We start from the raw sequence: 20,743 nt of genomic DNA, 5'->3' as shown, positions 1-20,743 counted from the left end.
CGTGATGTCACGCATCCCCCATAGTTGAGAGTCTATTGAGGGATAAGTGATGCGTGAAAAGAACGGACATGTCCTATTTTCGCACCGACCCTTCACACGGTCCGTTGAAACAACAGCTGTGTGAACGGCCACATTGAATTACATAGGTCCGTGGGACGGCCGCTGTTTCAACGGCCATCCCACGGACGTTTAACACGCTCGTGTAAATAAGCCTTAAGACAAAAGAATATGAATATCATAAAATAATTCCCAATCATAAATTACAAAGACAATAAGATGTTGTCCATGTTTCTTAGACAAGATGGTGATTTAAAATGTGGACTTTAAACTATCGATCTCTAAAGCAGTTGCCGAAGTCTAAATTGAACCATCTTATTTGTTGGTCCGTTGGGACAACTATTCCTAATCTGAAGCTGAGGTGGTTTACTAAAAAGAAAATGTCCACAGATTATTATGCTACAGATTCCAATTTAATTATAGATGGTCTACAATTCTATGTAGCATGATTTGCAGAATGATTGTTTCCAGTACTGCCATGACTACTGGGAACATTTCTGGAAATATTTAGAAAATAATACTAAAAGAAATAAAAAGTCATTTTTCATATTACATACACAAGAGTTGTCCTCGACAATAATATTTTTAAACTTGGTCTCCAAGTGTCAATGTCTCACTGACTTTCCCATCATAACTGGTTGCCAATGCAGCATATTGGGACATTAGGCAGCCCAGGATCAAATTATCGGGCCTTTTTGTGGCCTGTCCTCCAAGGTGGGCACTGCTGGTCTAAAATATCCTAAATTTGTACAAATAATTTTGGCGCGATAATTATATATAATTTATAAGCATTTACATGTCAAATGATATATATTATCTTATTATATTAAAAATATCTATACACAGATATATCTATATATAGATATATCTATATTTGTATGTATGTGTGTGTATGTGTGTGTATGTATATATATATATATATATATATATATAAGAAAGAAAACTTTATGAAGATTTAATGTCGTTAATAAGATACTATTGGTCCGTTACACGTGAGTGGTTATCGGGATTGCCTGTGCACGTGAAAACGTTGCCAGTGGGTTCTGAAATCCTTGGGAACAAGGTCGCTCTGAACACGTAATTGTGGACAGGGGCCTTTGTACCCACGTGTGGATCTTTAAACTGCCACCATAAAGTTGAAAAATGTTTGAAACGCTACTTTTTATCACCATATGATATCTCCATTACCACTAGTAGGAGCACCTAGTTGCATATTACTTATATGCTTCTGGTACATCTTGGACCTCTTTGGGCTATATTTAGCTTTGTTATTAATACGATAATGTCACTGGTTCCTGTGATCAAGGATTTGTGGATAGGTTGCTTGGCAACCTAAGATACTGCCATTCACATGACCATAGCAGTGGAACGCACTGGAACGCAATACATCATCATTGCGCTCCGTATGCGTCCTGCTGCTTAGCAACTCTTTACTTCCGCCTCTGGGCATTACATCCTGATTACCACGAGTGATACAGCTGAACAACATGCTGTATGTCTAAGGTTCTATATACCAATGTTACTCCTGAAGTTTTGATTGGTGAGTGGACATATGACGATATATTTCAACACTTCTGTTTGCATAAATGATTATGGCCTAATCAGTTGTTTTTAACCAGGGTTATATTATTTATTTTGATGCACGTTACTGTATATGCACTAATACACTTTATGTATCATTTTACTGTTTATTTTTGATACCTTAAACTATTTATAATACATGTTTTCAGACACGTATCACTGTAACTCATGATAATGAGATCAATTAAGTTAAATGGACTCTACCCTATATATATTTTGAGTATTAGATGTGTCACTAGGCTTGAGAAAGATCCTAATGTAGGATTGAAACGTTGCTGTTATATTTGGATTGAATAAACCACCATTTTTTCAACTTGGAGTGCCGCAAAGTTTTCTTTCTTCTATATACATATCACGTCCGAGGATCGGGACGTTTTTTGCTGGCACCCGATTCACATTTTATTCTGTGAGTGCTGCTGTTTTCTCCTTTATTTATATATATATATATATATATATATATATATATATATATATATATATATATATATATATATATACACACACATACAGTTAGGTCCAGAATTATTTAGACAGTGACACAATCTTCAGAATTTGGGCTCTGCATGCCACCGCATTGGATTTGAGATGAAACTACTGAGATGCAATTGAAGTTTAGACTTTCAGGTTTAATTCAAGAGGTTGAACAAAAATATCCTGTGAAACGTTTAGGAATTGCAACCATTTTTCTACACAGCCTCCTCATTTCAGGGGCTCAAAAGTAATTGGACAAATTAACATTACCAGAAATAAAATGTTTTTTTTAAATACTTTGTAGAGAATCCTTTGCAGGCAATGACTGCCTGGGGTCTGGAAACCATGGACATCACCAAACACTGGGTTTCCTCTTTTGTGATGATTTGCCAGGCCTTTACTGCAGCTGTCTTCTGTTGTTGCTTGTTTGTGGGTCTTTCTGCCTTAAGTTTTGTCTTAAGCAAGTGAAATGCTGCTCGATCGGGTTGAGATCTGGTGATTGACTTGACCATTGCAGAATATTACACTTCTTTTCCTTAAACTCCTGGGTTGCTTTTGCAGTATGTTTTGGGTCATTGTCCATCTGTACTGTGAAGCGATGTCCAACCAACCTTGCTGCATTTGGTTGAATCTGAGCAGAAAGTAAATCCCTGAACAATTCAGAATTCATCCGGCTGCTTCTGTCTTCAGTCACGTCATCAATAAACACTAGTGATCCAGTGCCTTTGGCAGCCATGCATGCCCATGCCATCACACTGCCTCCACCATGTTTTACAGAGTATGTGGTGTGCTCTGGATCATGAGCCGTTCCAAGCTTTCACCATACTTTCTTCATCCGATCATTCTGGTACAGGTTGATCTTAGTTTCATCTGCCCAAAGAATGCTGTTCCAGAACTGGGCTGGCTTCTTTAGATGTTGTTTGGCAAAGTCTAATCCGGCCTTTCTATTTTTGAGGCTGATTAACGGTTTGCATCTTGAGGAGAACCCTCTGTATATGCTCTCATGAAGTCTTCTCTTTATGGTAGACTTAATACACCTACTTCCAGGAGAGTGTTCTTCACTTGGGTAGATGTTGTGAAGGGGTTTTTCTTTGCATAATCCTATTTATGGTAATCCTCTACCACTGTTGTCTTCCATGGACATCCAGGCCTTTTGGAGTTCACGAGATCACCAGTGCGCTCCTTTTTTTCAAGAATGTACCAAACTGTTGATTTGGCCACTCCTAACATTTGTGCTATCTCTCTGATGGATTTCTTAATTTTTTTCAGACAAACGATGGACTGTTTCCCTTGCATTGAGAGCTCCTTTGACCTCATGTTGTGGGTTCACAGCAACAGCTTCCAAATGCAAATGCCACACCTGGAATCAACTCCAGACATTTTACCTGCTTAATTGACAATGGATTAACGAGGGAATAGCCCATGCAGCCCATTAAAATAGGTTTTGAGATATTTGTCCAATTACCTTTGGTCCCTTGAAAAAGAGGCAGCTACATATTAAAGGGCTGTAATTCCTAAACCCTTCCTCAATTTAGGATGTGAATACCCTCAAATTAAAGCGGAGTCTGAACTTTAAGCCCATATTTATTATATAACTGTATATTCAATATATTTTGGTAAACAGCTAAAATGCCAAAACTTATGTCACTGTCCAAATAATTCTGGACCTAACTGTATATATGAGGAAAAATGCACAAAATAATTATTACCAGATTATCACACCATAAATGAAAGTGTTTACTGTCATTTATGTTGCTTTTTATATATAACAAAAAAATAGAACTACACGCCTCTTTTTCTCGTGTACTATTGTTTCTGAAAACCAAAGTTTTTGATGAAACACAGTATCAGCATGATGTTTGGTTTCAGTATTAATATCATACCACAGGTTTGAGGTGTCATTTCGTGTCACATGCATAGCTAACTGCTCAAAATATATTGTTGGTTTTTCTTTTCTTTGTAGGAAGCTGGCATTATGAAATTAGTGTTCCAGCAGCGGGGCAAACGCCAGACGCTTATCGCTTTATTTTAACAAATTTAACCGTGGGGATATGCGAGCACAATATTATAATGGGCTTGTGTGTTTCTTGTTGGAGTACAATTTTGTAGGCTGTGCAATAATATTAGAAATGTAATATAATTATAGTGCCGTACTGGCAATGTCTTTAAATAAACATCAAACTTATTAACTAAATAAACAAATGTATGTACTACAGTACTTAAAATAGTTGTAGTGGAATACAAGTATTATTAGCACTTTATATACATACCGGTACTTATTAATTAAATGTTGTCAAGAATCATATATGGGGAACATGACATAAAGCCTCTTGCTCATCTAACTATGGTCTATTATTTTTATTCTATATTTATACAGATGTAGTAGAGTTCAATTTGTACCTTACGTATTTGTGGCTGCACCATGTTATCTCTCAGACTAAGATCATGCTGTAAGTTTACCAGCAGTCCTATGTAAAACCATAATGAACACACTGTAATTTGTGCCAAATGATAAACTCCGAAATGCTGCATTGACAAAGTCCGCAACATCTGTATGCTGGTCCTTATATGTATGGCAGTTTTTGTGTTTTTTGTTTCTTTTTCCTCCTGTTATATGTGATAGATGTAATTTATTAAACGAAAAGTTTGGATTTTTATTTTTATCAAGCTATGAATTGAGCTGTTGAAAATCACGGATAAGCTTATGTATACTGTCTTCGGGGCAGAATTTTTTGTCTCATTTTGTATATATTACACATGCAAATGACTTATATGACACATCTTGAAATGTTTTTGTGTCTTGTATTCCAAGTTTTTAAGAACAACGTTCTGTATTTATGTGTATGGCACAAGTATATGTACCCCTGACACTTTTTTTTTCTCTAGAGCATTTTCTAGAGCTCTGCAGTAATGTTATTTTTTTTGAGCATAGATTAAACACAGTGTAAAAACGGACACACATGCAGATATGATGTGCGCTGCAGTCAGTAAAGAAGTGCACAGGGTTTTCTGTGGCTTTTGCATAGATGTATTTCTAAAAACAGACTTAGGCCCACATATTGCAGATGCAGCAGATAAGGGCAGGGGCTGCATTATTAGAATAAAAACATACATTATATATTATATTTTATTTTGCTTTTCCTGCTCTGTTTATTATTGGGTGTGTTCAGTGAGACGGAAGGGTTGTTTGTCTGTATATGACGTATGCTGAAGTATAAGATTAAAAAAAACTATTCTTAATGAACACTTTCTGTACAAGCAATATCTCAAACCGTTTATTCTTCTGTAGTGTTGAAGTGATACGTGGGCGGTGTTAACCATGAGTGACTACAGTATTCCAGATCTCTGAAACATCAGCTCAAATAGAGGATAGAAAGGTTGTTTTTAGATGGAAACTATTCGCAGTATAGTTGAGAGATATTTCTGCCAGGAAATAGCAATATTTGGGGGTGAATTATTAAGAAAAGGCATAGTACATGATAGTAACCATTTCACCATCAGGTATACAAATTAGTACAATAAGTCACCAGTCTGTGGTATACGGACACCGATGAGTACCTCACATAGATTCTTGGCAAACTTTACTATCCCTCTATTGAAAGAAAACCTGAACATATAATTCACAGGTTTGAATGGCAATGTTCTAAGATTGGATATATGTGAGATAAGGTAGCGATGATGAGAGAAGAGAATTTACTGTACAGTAATGTCACTCTGTAACACCACAGTCAGCCTTTACCCAGCCTGAAATGGCAGCTTACAGGGAACAATAGATTATATTCAACTGCAGAGCAAATGGAGATAGATAGTGATTAGATAGATAGTGATTAGATAGATAGGTATGAGAGAGATAGATAGGTATGAAAGAGATAGATGGTGATGGGAGAGATAGATGGTGATGGGAGAGATAGATGGTGATGGGAGAGATAGATGGTGATGGGAGAGATAGATGGTGATGGGAGAGATAGATGGTGATGGGAGAGATAGATGGTGATGGGAGAGAGAGAGATGGGGATGAGAGAGATAGTGACAGGGATGAGAGAGATAGTGACAGGGATGAGAGAGATAGTGATAGGGATGAGAGAGATAGGGATGAGAGAGATAGGGATGAGAGAGGGAGATAGGGATGAGCGAGAGAGAGAGAGATAGGTATATTAGAAACATTCAAACCATCCTTGTTGAATCTGCAAAAGATAGGGCACGCTGTGGATTTTACAATTCATGGCATGTAACTGAGTGCAGAATTTGAAATATTCCATTCACTTGAATACGTATTTTCAATGTGAAAATGATACGCACCATAAATATGCAACTATTCCACAATATGTGAACATGTCCTTTTGTTTCATTGTGCACAGTTAAATGGAAATACATAGTAAATAAATGCAGCTCTATTGCCAGTAGCATTTCAATTATTGCTTGTAATAGCAAATTCACTATCTTCTGGCACTAAGGCCCTAGCTTTAACCAGAGTATCAATTTCATTGAGTGTGTATGATCTAACTGTATGGGGTTCCTGACATCATTCCAAACATATGTTTTGACTAGCATAGGTCTGTACCATGTTTCGCCTGTTCGTTCGCATACTGTATACACTGGAAAGATTCTCCTAATGTATACATCTAATGTGTCCATAGACTATAATTAGCCAGACCCAAAGAGTGTCATTTTGGCTTCGGTTTGGCCGGTATATGTCAGTATACCTTTGCTTCGACTATATCGTAAAAGCATATTCAGCTATGCCGTATACATGTTTTTTTATGATAGTCAATCGTAGATACATGTAATTTTATAGGCTTCGAGTTTCATACTTCTGGGGCATACATTTTGCAGAGTGTTTGAAAAGTTTCCGCCAAACGTAATAGCGAACGTGGTATAAACCTAGCCTTAGTAATAAATTTAGCATTATTGCACAGGATTGTGAAAGCTATGGTAGCAATAATTGCTGGTCTGGGAGGCAGAGACCTAGAGGAATACATGTATGCTTTGTGCAATATTGTATAATATTATATATACTCTATATATCATATTTGTTCCATAGGTAAGCTTTAACTGTTGGTTGTTGTTTTTTGTGCAGTGATAAATATGAGTAAAGATACTTACCGTAGTAGATAAGTCAGCAGTCCTATGGAAAATTACAGATATTGCATTGTCATAGCATGATGATTTGTGCTAACGGACAAACACCGCTCTGCTGGTTTTATTCTTCTCTGCTAAATCTGAATATATAATGATAATTATTATTATTGTCATTATTATTATCATCATCATCATTACAAATCAATTTTGGGGAAATAATATGTTTGGTTATAGTTACAACAGTCTGTTAGTCTATTACTAGGACATCTAAGGTGAATAACCTGATGTTACAATTTATAATGCGCACTCTAAAAACATTTAAAAAAATCTCAGGGCGTGATGGTGTTTCTAAATCAACAAGACGCTTTATAAGAGTGGATGCGTATTCTTCTATTCTACATTTATCATATAAGGATTTGCTTATGGCGGAAACTGGCTCAGTTTGTGCAGGGTTAACTATTTATGCGCACATGGCCATACCTGGCACAGCAGAGCAAGATTTGCATCGTATAGCCGGGAATAGTGTTAAGAATAAGATGTGTAAAATGACTTCCTCCCCTGTCATTACGTACTGTATGTACATCACTCGCTGGAAGACGGTGGCATTTTCAGATTTAGGGTTGTCATTGAAGCAAAATATTTATTCTTTCTTTAAGTCAAACCAAGAAATATAGGATGAGGTCTTTGTTTTTGTGCTAGTTTATCTTATCTGTGTCTTTCTAAATACATACAAATAGCTCAGACTGAAACTTGATGGCTTGATGGAGATAATAAAATAGCTGCAATGGGGAAATTTTTTCTTCATTAAAAATGTTCTTTCACAACCCACTCAGTTTCGGTAGGAAAATTGTTTAACCTTTTCTAAAGTCAGTGCTGTGAAAACAGCATATGGCTTTTGAAGTGGAAGACGATTTGCTTTAACGTGGACTCGCCATAAAAACATAACCATGAGTTGCAGGTTTTGCTTGTGTATGTAATTCTGTGCTTCTGTATGTTCTATATGGAGCACGTTCTTATTAATACGCTTTCACAATCAGATGGCCATCGTGTTTCCTATTCTAGTGAACGATAAGAACAGCAAATCTAGATCAAGAGCGTTAGAAGTAAAAGTTTTATGGGAGTGCAGTAAAATCATATGAGATGCAGCAAGAGGAACAAAGCCATAACATAATCTTGTGTTTCTTTTTGTAGTTTGTTACAAAAACATATGGACTACTACATTGTATATGCAAAAACATCTAATTTTTATGATACCCATACATTATAAAATATGTGTCCTGATAATATGATGTGTCATGTCTATGTGTCTTTGCATATGTCTGTAAATGCATGAATATATGAGTGTGTATTTCTGGGTCTATGTGAGTTTGTGTGTCTGTGTATGGTTGTGTATGAACAAAGTGTGCATGTTAGTATAAAGGCTTGTAGGATCTTCTTTTTATTTCATATGCCTAAATGTGCAAGTCCTTCAAATGTGTTTTATTAACTATTTAATAATCTTTTCATTTAATGCAATGCATTTATAAATTGGCTATAGTGTAGATAACTATAATCTTATACTAACTCAAATGCAGACCATTATGTGGGCAGCATGTTATAGAGCAGGGGGAGCGGAGTAGACTAATATATATTTTTGGAGCAAAAGATTCAGTATAACTTGTAATTTATTGATTTAAACTTTTGCTCGTTCTGGTCTTAGGAGTCTAGTGGGCGGTCCTTCTCAATGATTGACCGCTATCTCTGTATTCACACGTACACAGGAAAGGCTGTCAATCACTGTGTAGGCCTGCCCATTGAACTCCTAAGGCCACAAAAGAATATGTTTAAATGAATAAATTAAGTTATATTGAATCTTTTGCTACAAAAATGCACATCAATCTGCTCGACTCCCCCTGCTCTATAACATGCTCCCCGCAGATTGGACTGCAATTTCAATGTGACGGGTTCCCTTTCAAAGACTCATATTTAGCACTACTAGTATATAATTAATATTTAATACTGTAGTATAGTGATTCCCAACCTGAAAACCACATAGGTACCCCTGAAAAAAAAAGTCCACTTCTAGGGAGCCCCTTTTCATATTCCTATCTTAAAGAAGCTTGGTGTTGCGGCTGATAAAGCAGTTTATCATTTTGTATTCTGGCGCAGATTTGTTGCCTGCTTCGCCTACACCCATGCCAAGTATCTTAGGGCAGAATGAAATCCGTTTGCCATCCCTGCTGTAAAAGTGACAAGGCTTGCTGCTGTCTTAAGGAACTCCTTAGCAGGTTCAGAGTAACCCCAGGGACCCCAGGTTGGGAATCACTGCTGTAGTAACATTCACTCCTTTTTTGAAGGCTTTAAAATATAATATAAAATATTAAAATATTTTATAATATAAAATATGAAAATATTTTTTTCTTTGCATCAGTCAGATGTAACAGAGCTGAATTAGCTTGTTATCTGGGGTTTTCTATAAGACTCCAGGTAAACCATACTAAATTGTGTTATACACAATAGAAACGGGTGTCCATTTCAGCTCCGCTACCTACCTGTAAATATCACTATATTTGCATCTGCGTATCCTTTTTATGCAAACAGCCTAATGAAGACCGCATATAACAAAACTGTGATATCTCATCATATGTAACAAAAAGTTATTCTCAACGAAGTAGTAAAATATAGACACTCTGGAATGGATTACAGGCAACTGGTACAGACTTCTATTAGCTTTTCTATTTAAACCCAGTCTGAAACTATTTTGTTTCTGTAGACGTGAGCAACAATTAGCACTTGGCAAACAAACTCTTGCATGTTTCCGTTTTTCTTCTGATTTGCAGCGCATAGTTTTTATTGGCCTTTGGCTGATGACTCTGTCTGCGCTTCCATGCCAATCCCCACTTTTATGACTTGTACATAAAGTTTGTTTTAGAAGGACTCCCAGTGTAATGATATGTTAGCTTTTTTTCCCCCCATATTGTTAAACATTCAAAACATTTGTCTGGTTATTCAAATTGGAGCGTGTCTTCTCCGTTTTAAAACCGTTTTTCAAAAGCCAGTGCGACGTGGATCAGAAATCCGGGGTTAGTGTGTGGGCCGTTTCCTATATATGAATTTACTAGTCATAAGGCAGATCACGTAGTCAACAATAACATTGAATTAAAAGGTTACAACTAGCCACGCAATGCCAGTCTGTTGCCTTGTGCTGCCCGCTTTGCCTCCTTCCTATCTATGTTTTATATATTTTTTTTTTATGATGTTGACCTGAAAATTATTTCAAAAAATATTTCAAACTAAAGAGAGGTTTTTTTTCTCTCTGTTAAGTCTTCTTTAGAACATGCTGTGACTTTCCCAGCTCCCTCGAATTGTTCTGACTGGTCTTTACAGCTTGCTTCCTGTGTGAGGTTAGTTTGTTTACCGTACAGAAAGAGCTATTTTTGATCATATTTTTGCCAATAACTAATTTGAATCTATAAACCAGCATTTATTCTGTTTCTCTCAGTCTGAATCATTACGAACCTGCAGCAAAATATGTTTACCCTTTTATTCGTTTGCAGCCGGCACAGGGTGACAACAAGAGCTGCGGACTCATTTTATGACGGCTCAAATGATTCATTTAACTGTAGGTTTAATAGAGCTTATTACGTGGTATTGCACCCGCAAGTCAGCTGTATATATAACTTTTTGCGCGGATAAAGAGATTGGTTACAGGATCGGCATTTGAAGTAGTTATTTTAAATATAGCAATTTGCAGACATAATTTCTGAAAATGTTAACATATTAATAATACTCAATGATGCAGTAGATTTGAAACAAAAAAGTGTAACTATGGGTAAACATCTCCACTTTAAGAAGTAATTGAGAATAAGAGTAAAAAAGAGGTTATTTTTGTCATCTACTTTATATAAATTTTCTGTACTGTGACTTAGGCTAGGGCTACCCGGTAAATTTGGTTGCCTGACATGAACATTATAGTGTCGCATTATAACATTTAATAGTGGTCAATGTGGTTGCGTTGCAGCACATGAAATAACGTGACCATAACTCAACTGCTGCCAAAAATCCAAACCTACTGGATTCTTGGTTGAAATTCACACTTTGCCTTCATAGACCACAATATAAGTCGCATGTGACTGTGACTTGTTCATTACCTGCCCAACCTTTTGGTTGTTTGTTCTACAGCCAAACTGCAATTTTAAAACAGTTGTACAAATTTTTGGGTCGCGTGACTTGTTTGACACTTGATTTTGGGCAACCAAAGTCGCCATGTAGCCCTAGCCGTAGAAAATAATCTGCAGATGAATAAAACCATTGAAATCGGAGTGCAAGCTACTTCCTTATAAAGTAACAGTGATGTATAGAAAAGAAACCGGGACGTTTTTTTTTATAAAATGGAGACTTGGGCAACAAGCAAAGTGAGGCCCCTCACCATTTTTAGATCGTTTTTTTTTTGGGCGTTCGAAAAGATGAGCATATAAATACATATATATCGCTTACAGATACATATGCGCTTTTTACCTAAACTTCTATATTGAATACTGCTACACAACGCCAAATAATTCTTCCATACAATGCCCATACGATTCAGCCATTCAGCCTCCAAATAATAGCACCAAGCATAATACCTCCATACAGTTTACAAATCATACTACCATATAATAATAATAATAATCTTTATTTATATAGCGCCAACATATTACGCAGCACTTTACAATTTAGAGGGAACATGAAACAAACAATATCAGACATTACATAGTGACAAAGTTCATTTACAATTCAAACCTGGGGAGTGAGGACCCTGCTCGCAAGAGCTTACAATCTATGAGGACATAAGGGAGACACAAAGTGTAATAGTGTTTGTTCTGTACAATGGTCCGGCCATTTTTATACACATGCGGTGGTAACATAAAGCTGCATGAGCCGGTCACCAGCCAGTATCCGTGTATGACGGACATGAAGAGAAGGAGTGTGAGGGAATCTTATTCTGATGACTAATCTAAATGGAGGGCCATGGAAAGGAGTCAGATTAGGGAATGTTATAGGCCTGTCTAAATAGATGTGTTTTCAGGGCACGTTTAAAACTGTGGATATTGGGAATTAATCTGATTGTCTGGGGTAGCACATTCCAGAGGACGGGTGCAGCACGAGAGAAATCCTGGAGACGGTAGTGGGAGGTTCGGATAATGGAGGATTTTAATCTAAGGTCGTTGGCAGAACGTAGAGCCTGAGTAGGGTGGTAGACAGAGATGAGGGAGGAGATGTAAGGAGGTGCAGCACTGTGGAGAGCTTTGTGGGTGAGAGTAATAAGTTTGAATTTTATTCGGAAGGGGATGGGCAACCAGTGCAGTGACTGGCACAGATTAGAGGCGTTGGTGTAGCGGTTGGTCATAAAGATGAGCCTGGCTGCTGCATTGAGGATAGATTGGAGAGGGGAGAGTTTAGTGAGGGGAAGACCGACTAGTAATGAGTTACAGTAGTCAAGACGAGAGTGAATCAGAGCAACGAGAGTTTTGGCAGTTTCCTCCGTAAGAAAAGAGCGGATTCTGGAGATGTTTTTGAGGTGAAAATGACAGGAGCGTGAAAGTGATTGTATGTGAGGAGTAAAGGAAAGATCTGAGTCAAAAATAACCCCGAGACAGCGGGCGTGCTGCTTAGGAGTTATGATAGTGCCACACACAGAGATGGAGACATCAGGTTTAGGGAGGTTAGTAGATGGTGGGAACACAAGGAGCTCAGTTTTAGAAAGATTCAGTTTCAGATAGAGAGAGGACATGATGTTAGAGACAGCGGACAGACAATCACTGGTGTTCTGTATTAGAGCAGGGGTGATGTCACGGGAAGAGGTATATAATTGGGTGTCATCAGCGTAGAGATGGTACTGGAAGCCAAGTCTGCTGATGGTTTGTCCAATAGGAGCTGTGTAGAGAGAAAAGAGGAGCGGACCTAGGACTGATCCCTGAGGAACCCCGATATCAAGGGGAAGAGGAGAAGAAGTGGAACCAGCAAATGACACACTGAATGAGCGGTCAGAGAGATAGGAGGAAAACCAAGAGAGAGCCGCGTCCTTGAGGCCAATAGAGTGGAGCATGTTAAGTAGGAGTTTGTGGTCTACAGTGTCAAAGGCTGCAGAGAGATCCAAAAGAATCAGGAGAGAGGATTTACCGTCCGATTTAGCCGCCAAGAGATCATTTGAGACTTTAGTGAGGGCAGTTTCTGTGGAGTGTAGAGTGCGGAAACCAGATTGTAAGAGGTCAAGAATGGAGTTAGCAGAGAGATAGCGGATAAGGCGTGAGTAGACCAAGCGTTCCAGGAGTTTGGAGATGAAGGGCAGATTAGAGACTGGTCGGTAGTTGGCAGCGCTGGATGGGTCAAGAGTTGGTTTTTTCAGTAATGGGTTTATAATGGCATGTTTAAAAGCGGAGGGAAAGATACCAGAGGAAAGAGAGAGGTTAAATATTTTAGTCAGGTGACTAGTGACAGCTGGGGAGAGGGACTGGAGGAGGTGTGAGGGGACAGGATCACTAGGGCAGGTAGTAGGACGAGAAGAAGAGAGGAGCCTCGAGACTTCTTCTTCAGTTATTGGGTGAAATGCTGAGAGTGAAGAAGAGGGAGTGCGGGGGGGAAGGGGATCGATGTTACTAGGGGACTGGGAGATAATATCATGCCGGATGTTGTCAATTTTAACTTTAAAATAATTGGCCAGGTCTTCAGCACTGAGATCTGTGATTGGCGTCTGAACTTTAGGACTAAGGAGGGAGTGAAAAGTATCAAAGAGGCGTTTTGGATTATTAGATAGTGTGGAGATGAGAGAAGTGAAGTAGACTTGTTTGGCGCGGTGAAGGGCAGAGTTCTAAGTTTTGAGCATAAATTTGTAATGGAGGAAATCTGCATTTAAATGCGATTTTCTCCACAGTCGTTCGGCACATCTCAAGCACCGCTGAAGAAAGCGGGATTGAGGCGTGTGCCAGGGTTGTCGTCGTCTTTGTCGGGTGGTTCGGAGTGTAGTGGGGGCTGCTTCATCCAATGCATTTTTGAGAGTGTTATTATAAAGTTTGGCAGCCAGATTGGGACAGGAGAGGGAAGAGATAGGGGACAATGAGGACTGTAGACTGTCTATGAGTTTCACAGTGTTAATGGCATGTAGATTTCTGTATATATAGTGTCCACATTAAAATGCCATATATTTCCCCACACAATACAGCCATTCAATGTCCAAATAAAACTGCACAATCTAAATACTGCCATACAATACCTAAATAGTGAAGTGGTTTATTAAGTCCCTGGTGGCCTAGGGCAGTGAAGGGGTTACTGGTTACCCACCTTTTCAGACTCCTGCCATGTTCTGCTGTAAGGCTGGCACATAAAATCCATGAGGCACACTACAGCAACACGTGAACCCAGTCTAAAAGGAAGATGAATAAGGTGGGCCTCCATTGCACTTGCCATGCAGACTGATGTTAAGCAGTAGACAGAGGGGCAGCTGGCACAGTAATCTCTATTGTTGGGCAGATCACTTGGTATAGATCAGCTCTCAAATAATATTATGATTGGAGCAGTTATCAGAAAATGCCATTTACACTAGACAATACCTCAAAATGAAAACCATTATTGTGAGAATGGGGTCTGTAGACTCACCAGACCACCAAAGGAATCCAAGGGAAACATTTTGAGGTATGGGATAAATTTCCAAATTATAGATTTATTTTCTTTCTGAATGCACTACTAGCAATCTGATACAGGTTGTGACCGGTCACTTTAGCTGTATTTTCAATATTAACAGCAGCCATCTTTTAAACTATCATAGAATTGTGGTCAAACACAGAGGATGTTTTAAGCTGACATACACTATAACATTGAACGCCTGACCTTGATGTCTCATATCAGCCTTTATGTGCATTTTTGTGAAAATAGAAAAGCCTTGTGTCATGGGAACCGTGGTTAGCAGTGTAAGTTTGAGGAAGGAGCAGAATTCCCCAACAGCTTACTATTGATATAATGTCTTGTCACATGGGCCCTTCTTTCTGGTACCGATGTCAGATACATGTTATATGTATTAAATATAATCCCCTCAGGACTGCTGTTCTTTGCCATTGTGCCTCTAGAAGAATTTGTTAATTACTGAATGGTTAACCCTTTCATGACCAAGGGTCATTGTCGCCCCTCTGTCCAGGTCAAATTTTCCATTTTTGATATGCACTTCTTTAAACGATAATATCTTTGTTACCGCTTTGAATATCACAACTATTTTTACATTGCTTTCATTTTCTAGATTAGTTTCATTAATTCCATGTTTTTATTATGAGCAGACAAATCACAAAAAATGTGGAAAAAACACTTTTTTGTAATTTTTTGTGTGTGTGTGTTTATGTATGTATGTGTATGTGTGTGTGTATATATATATATATATATATATATATATATATATATATATATATATATATATATACGAAAAAGAATGGCGACAGCATACTGCGACACTAATGCCACCTAAACCACTAAATATAAATGAATATGCAATACTACTAAATTTACTTAAAATAGGGAGGTTCTTAGTGCACATTTTGATCAAAAAGTGTTTGCCCACCTGCTACGACAAGGCGACCTCTGTAAGGTGGGAACCTACGCTGCACATACACCCAGAACTCGTACTAAGCCTACATATATACCTGGGGATGGTAGGATCTAGCATTGAACTAATTAAAATCACCCAGGGCAAAATGGGAGGAGTGCAAGAACAAAAATGGATATATATAAAATTTATTTATATACTGTCACCCTGGATCGCGGTGAGCGGATAAGAGGGCTATAAGGCTATATTCACACGACGTGAAAAAAAGGGCAGTTAACAACGGATCAATGTGTCTCAAAATTTGAATCCATTTCCCAACCGTCTGACCGTTTTTCACTGACATTTGCCATGCATTTTTTATGGATGTTAAAAAAAATGGATGAATTTTATTCGTTAGGGTTTTTTTTTGTCGCAGCCACCTGAAAACACCACAGTGCCCATGTAGATAGTGACGCAATACCACTGTAGATAGTGCCACATTGCCCATTGTAGATAGTGCCAGTGCCCACATAGTTCCCACTATAAATAGTGCCACACACAGTGCCCATGTAGATAGCACCACAGTGTCCACTGTAGGTAATGCCCATATAATGCCACAGTGCCCATGTAAATAGTGCCACACACCCTGTATATAGCACCCCCTGTAGACAGCGTGCCACCCCCTGCAGATAGCACCTCCCCCTGCAGATAGCACCTCCCCCTGCAGATAGCACCTCCCCCTGCAGATAGCACCTCCCCCTGCAGTTTGCACCATTCACCCCTGTAGATAGCACCATCCCCTCTGTAGATAGTGCCACTCCCCTTCTATGTATCAGCACCCCCCCTATAATTGGCACCCCATTCCTGTAAATAGCACCACTGTAGCTCCCTGTAGGAGTGGAATCCATCTGGCCGGGGATTCCGCTCCTTGAGGGAGCCCCTGATGTATCTGTCCATATATGGACACTGACATTTGGGGCTATCTCTAAAAGTGGAATCCCTTGCCTCAACGTCACTAGCACTGTGGCTGGGGATTCCGCTACAGGAGTAGCCCCTGACGTCACTGTCCATATATGGATAGTGACGGCAGGGGCTTCTCCAGTAGCGGAATCCCCGGCACAGAGTGATCTGACACGGGGGATTTCGCTGCTCGAGAGAGCCCCTGATGGTGGACAGTGACGTAAGGGGCTATCTCTGGAAGCTGAATCCCTGGCACAGAGCGATCTGACACCAGGGATTCCGCTGCTAGTGGGAGTTTAGGTAGCGCTATCTACAGGGGGGGATGCTATCTACAGGGGGGGCACTATTTACAGCGGGGATGGAGAGACGTCGGGGGCTCCCTCTAGGAGGGGAATCCCCTGGCCAGAGAGCTGGCTGGGGATTCCGCTCCTAGAGGGAGCTTGGGTAGCGCTATGGGCAGAGAGTCTTGCACTATCTACAGGGGGTTGTGTGTGGCGCTGTCTACAGTGGGGGGTGTAGTCCGGGGCTTTTAAAGCCCCGGCAGACATAAGAGTGCAGAGCTGCTCACACTGAAGCAGCACTGCACTTATTAAACCCTGTTAAACACGGTCAACATTTATACACGTTGCAATAGCACGGTGCTTTGGCAGTTGGAACGTATATAGCCGTGTGGCAGTTGTGAAGGGGTTAATGTATCATCAGCAAAGTAAAAATGGGTAATAAAAATATACTAAAGAAAATGGCAGTGTTTGCATTCTATAAATAATAAAAATGTATATACCGTAGCATAAAGAAGACTGAGGTGCTGACTGGTGTACATAAGACTCTATTATTCTGCAGTACAGTAAGAAGGATTGGCACATCTACCCTTGAATGAGTCAGACGTGTGTCAGCTCATGCAATCGTTCTCAATTCACTTGTCCTTTTCTGACATACTCCATACTTCTGTGTGGGAAATCCCCATAGAAGCACTGTAATGGCCAAAATGACTACTTTTAGTAAAAAACGATCTCACCTCTCACAACAGATGTTGAGGTTTTTTTTCTCATAGTTTTGATACATACGGGCACATGGCACATGCTTCGCTAGTAAGTGTTGGGTCTTTAATACTGTAGGTTATTATAGTGCAAGTAATACCAACACAACTATGTATTTACTGATCAATCTCAATCTACTTTAAGGCCTCATTCACTATGCATAGATGTGTGCAAAGGGCTGTACAGAGTCTCTGTGGCTCCATATTATGAAGGAGAAGGCACTCTGTGTGCTGCCATATGATGAAAATACACAGTCAAGTCCCATTATTATAACCACCTCCTACTTTCGACGTCGGCAGCGTGTAGCCCATGAAGGAAGTGATGTGTTGTGGGCTGGCTTAATGGCTATATAAGGTGTACGATAGGCTGTCTGAACACATATCACTTGTTGTTGCCATGGGTTTAAGGGGCGATTTAGCAGAGTTGCAAAAAGGGGTGATTATTGGCTTTTGGGCCAAGGGTGCCATTATTTCTCAAACAGCACAGTTTGTGAACTCTTCACCTGCTGCTATGGTGAAAGTTTATCATGAGTGGACAAATGGCACCATTGGGAATAACCGACCTGGGAACTGCGGAGCACCACGTGCTATTGATGTGAGGGGAACGTCGGCTACGAAGGTGCGTGAGGGCCGAACGACACGTTACAGTGGAGCATCTCACCGTGAAAATCAACAAGGGGGCTACCAGATGTGGGTCTAAAACAGTTCGGTGAACCCTACTAAGTATGGGGCTCCGAAGCAGACCCATGGTTACTGCTCCTATGCTAACAAAAGTGTATCGGAAAAAAATGCTTCAATTTGCACGGCGGTACCTGAATGGGACCACCAATGATTGGCAAAGGGCTTCCTTCTCTGATGAGACACGTTTTCTGCTTCATTGAAAGGATGGACATTGGCGTGTCAGGTGAGAAACATCAGAGAACAAACACCCTGCAAACATTGCTGGATAAAACAAGCTCGTGGCGGCAGCGTTATGATCTGTGGAATTTTTTCATGACATTATCTGGGCCCACTTATCCATGTGGAAGGCACTCTGAACTGATTTGGGTATTAATCCATCGTTGCAGATCACATCCACCCATACATGCTTTTTGTCTTCCCTGGGACAGATGGAATCTTCCAGCAAGACAATCACACGGCTAGAAATGTCCGACAGTGGTTGGAAGAGCACGACCAAGACTTCCAAGTACTTCTCTGGGCCCCCTAATTTGCCAGAATTTAACCCAATTGAGCATCTGTGGGACCATCTCACCTGTCTTGTTCGCTCTATGGATCCTCCCCATGCATCTGCCAGCAAATGTGGGATGCACTGCAGTCAACATGGCTCCAGATACCTGAGACCTGGTGTTCATAATAATGTGACTCGACTGTGTATATCTCCTTAGAAATAGCAATTCATACGGGATCCAATAAAAAAAAAGTCACCTGTGTATCAGATAGGAGACATAGGGAGGTACAGTAGGGCCCCATAGAAGTCAATAGTGGGTGCCATATTAAGTAATTGAGGCCTAGGGCTGTCGTCACATAAGGTTTTTTTGTTTGCTGCAGTATTGTAATTTTATGTTAATTTAATTTCTGATGCATTGTTTGCTAATTCTTGCCATCATTCAGCAGGTACTATGAGGACAATATTGGACATATGGAGTAGCAGAAAAAACACCTCAGTTTAACAACCAACAGATAACATGGCAGTTTGGACATTTTTCTGTAAGGTAAGCACACCTGTCACATATTTTGTTTTATAGCACACATGTTAAAAATAACACTCACATAAATTGTATATGAGACTTGGATGGTAGTTACTATGTTGGTCATGCAGAACTACAGATTGGATGAATTTGTGACGTGACATTCACCCCGTAAAGAACTACCTATAAACCCCTGACTATGACAGATCCTCTATATGTTTGTAATGGCAGTATGTTCCAATTACTATATACTATTTGCTCTTTATCGACAGAATGAAAATAATGGCTCAGGTATTTACATCGAAAGTCATATTTATGGCGCCACTTTTTTTCCAATGCGTGCGCCCTGTTAATGAAATTGGTATACACTTCACTGGAGGAGAAATGTAATAAATCTCCCCTTTGTCTATTTTATACTATGACAAGGCTGGCAAGTGAAACAAAAGGGATTTATTCCCCATAAAAGGACTTTTGTAATTTTTATAGAGCAGCAGAAAATTAACGCAAAATTGTAGAGTTTAACACAGGTTTGACCTCATTGCATGTATCACATGCTATTTTTTTATCAAAATACCATGGACCAATAAGGGCTCTATTTGAGCATTCTGCAACCTAATGAAAAAAATGTAAATCCGTGTACATATATCTCTCAATAACTTGTTTGATTTCAATTCTCATCTTTCTTTTTCTCCATAGCAAAGTGGTGCTTAAGGGCACTTACCTTGGCACTTAATTTTAGTTTTACCCATGTGCTATACCCAGCATAATGTACATAATCTATGGTTCTAGATAAAATTTATTCTTTGGCTGAAACACTTCTTTTTTAGCCTTTGACTTATTAAATGATTACCTCATTACAAATGCACTTGTCTAGGGGTGGGATGTATTAAATAGCAAGTAGTCAGTTGTTGATGTGTTGAAAGCAGGAAAAATGGGCAAGTATAAGGATCTGAGTGACTTTGACAAGGGCCAAATTATGATGGCTAGACGTTTGGGTCAGAGCATCTTCAAAACCGCAGTTCTTGTGGGGTGTCTCCCGGTATGCAGTGGTTCGTACCTACCAAAACTAGTCCGTGGTCGCATACCGGTCATAGTATTAGTGCTGACCCCTGTCCACCACCCGAAGTGCCTACAATGGGCACCTGAGTATCAGAACTGGACCATGCAGCAATAGAAGAAAGAGGCCTGGTCTGATGAATCATGTGATGTTTTACATCATCTCTTACCTGGGGAACAGATGGCACCAGGATGTACTATGGGAAGTAGGCAAGCCGGCGGAGGCAGTGTGATGCTCTGTGCAATTCTCTGCTGGGAAACCTTGGGTCCTGACATTCATGTGGATGT

The 20,743-nt window shown here is 39.6% G+C and overlaps 1 long non-coding RNA gene across 1 annotated transcript in view; it reads left to right on the top strand.

Moving 5' to 3' along the window:
- Positions 1–20,743, top strand: part of LOC142760020 (uncharacterized) — a 521,651-nt gene that overhangs the window by 228,211 nt on the left and 272,697 nt on the right. The window contains exon 3 of the long non-coding RNA XR_012883232.1: positions 19,326–19,423. This is a non-coding gene — a long non-coding RNA (uncharacterized LOC142760020). The remainder of the gene's footprint in view (positions 1–19,325; positions 19,424–20,743) is intronic.

The sequence above is a fragment of the Rhinoderma darwinii genome, chromosome 4 (genome assembly GCF_050947455.1).
Source record: "Rhinoderma darwinii isolate aRhiDar2 chromosome 4, aRhiDar2.hap1, whole genome shotgun sequence".
NCBI classification, from domain to species: domain Eukaryota; kingdom Metazoa; phylum Chordata; class Amphibia; order Anura; family Rhinodermatidae; genus Rhinoderma; species Rhinoderma darwinii.
This window is presented reverse-complemented; position numbering and strand designations above follow the sequence as displayed.